The sequence below is a fragment of the Pyxicephalus adspersus genome, chromosome 5 (genome assembly GCF_032062135.1).
Source record: "Pyxicephalus adspersus chromosome 5, UCB_Pads_2.0, whole genome shotgun sequence".
Lineage (NCBI taxonomy): Eukaryota > Metazoa > Chordata > Amphibia > Anura > Pyxicephalidae > Pyxicephalus > Pyxicephalus adspersus.
In genome coordinates this window covers 32,738,953-32,740,919 of record NC_092862.1, presented here as the reverse complement: position 1 = coordinate 32,740,919, position 1,967 = coordinate 32,738,953, and positions in this window count along the sequence as shown.

Genomic DNA, 1,967 nt, shown 5'->3' with positions numbered 1-1,967 from the left:
TGCTATACGATCGTTCGTAGATATCGTGCAGGATCGTTCGTCGTTCGTTTTCCAACGATAATAATTGGAAGTGTGTACGTAGCTTTAGTCTTTGACTGATCTATTAGTGTGATATGTCACTGAAATGTACAGCATGTGGACAAACATCTACAGAAGAACGAAAAACAATAGAAAACTAAACACAAACCCACACAGAGCGAGGCCTCCTGGCCTTCTCTATTCTCTGACCATTCTGTTTGGATACTGAACCAGGAAGAATAAAGTTCTGCAGTCTGTAGACCATTGTGTAGTTTTCTTAACATCTGCCCAGAAAAGAAGTAGGAGGGGAAGGCACACAGCAGTCTCTTGAAGCCGGCTTGAATAAATTGACATCCGTCAGTGTTGTAAAGGAGTACAAGTCACAAAGATTTATGGCACCATGGCTTAACAAACACACACACAATGTGATATTTCACCCTTTGTAAAGGACCATTAAAAATATTGTGTTCTGAATGTAGGCATTTAATAAATGTAATAATTAAGGGTTGAGGGAGGGAAAGCTTCTACTTGAATAATGTCTGTCGCTGGGATACTTTTTACTGGGAAATCTGCCCAACAGAGGAATACCTGCCTGTCATTAGGGTAACTGTTACTGAAGAATCTGCCCATCACCAGGATTTGTGACACTACACAACTTATCAATGGGATATCCGCCTATTGGGGGAATGTGTCTCTTGTTCATATCAGCCTATTAATAATCCTTGCCTGTTGTTGGTATTATCTGCCTGTTAGTAGTAATATGTGCATGTCATTAGAATATTCCTATGGTTGATATTATTTACATGTCATTGGTATATTCCTGTTGTTGGTATTATCTGTTGGTTACTTGTATTATATGCATGTTATTATTAGTAATTTTATAAATAAACAGGAATTTTATAGCGCCAACATATTACGCAGCGCTGTAAAATTGGTGTATTAAATTGGTATATTCCTGTTGTTGGTATTATCTGTTTGTTACTAGTAATATTTGCATGTCATAAGTATATTCCTAGTGTTGGCATTATCCGTCTGTTACTAGTATTTTTAGCATGTTATAAATATATTCCTGTTATTGGTATTATCTTTTTGTTACTAGTATTATTTGCATATCATTAGTATGTTCCTAGTGTTGGCATTATCTGTCTGTTACTAGTATTACTTGCATGTCACGGGTATGTTCCTGCTGTTAGTATTACTCGCCATTTACTAGTAATTTTTACATGACATTGGTATGTTCCTGTTGTTGGTATTATCTTCCTAATAATAATATTATTTACATGTCATTGGTATATTCCTGTTGTTGGTATTATCTGCCTGTCCTTATTCTTCGTCAAGCTCACATAAATTAAGTTGTCCCCAAATTCAGCCACAGTATGTCCCCTTCCCTAGACACTTAGTATGTAGGGAGGCAGGAAGGCACACAAGTAGAAAGTAAAGCCACATACACTCATTCACGATCCTTTCCATCAACTATTTTTGCATGATGCATGAATGAATGCTGTACATACAGTGCCGGTCTGCTCTATGCAGTGGGGAGGGGGAGAGCGACAGACCGGCACCCCGCTGCGTGCTCTCTCCCTTCCCTTGCATTAGGATCGTTAGTCGTCCATCGTCTGTGGATCTGCCAGGACGGTCGTTCGGACGATGATTGACTGGCACTGTACACACGCCAGATTCTCACCTGATAGCGGCCCTAAGACGATTAGCGGGCGAGAACCGTTGGGACTTGTGTACGTAGCTTTAGGTACACATAAGGGACTGAAAAGATCTTTAGTACATAAAAGCAGAGAGCAAGACCCACTTCACGTTCCTGCCTGACAGGGGCTATGTCATTGGTATAATATTATTGGTATTATCTGCTTATCATTCCTCTGGTCAAACCACATCCCCAGATCTTGCCACAACATGCACAGAGTGCACCTATCCCTAAATTCCAGCTTTAAGTT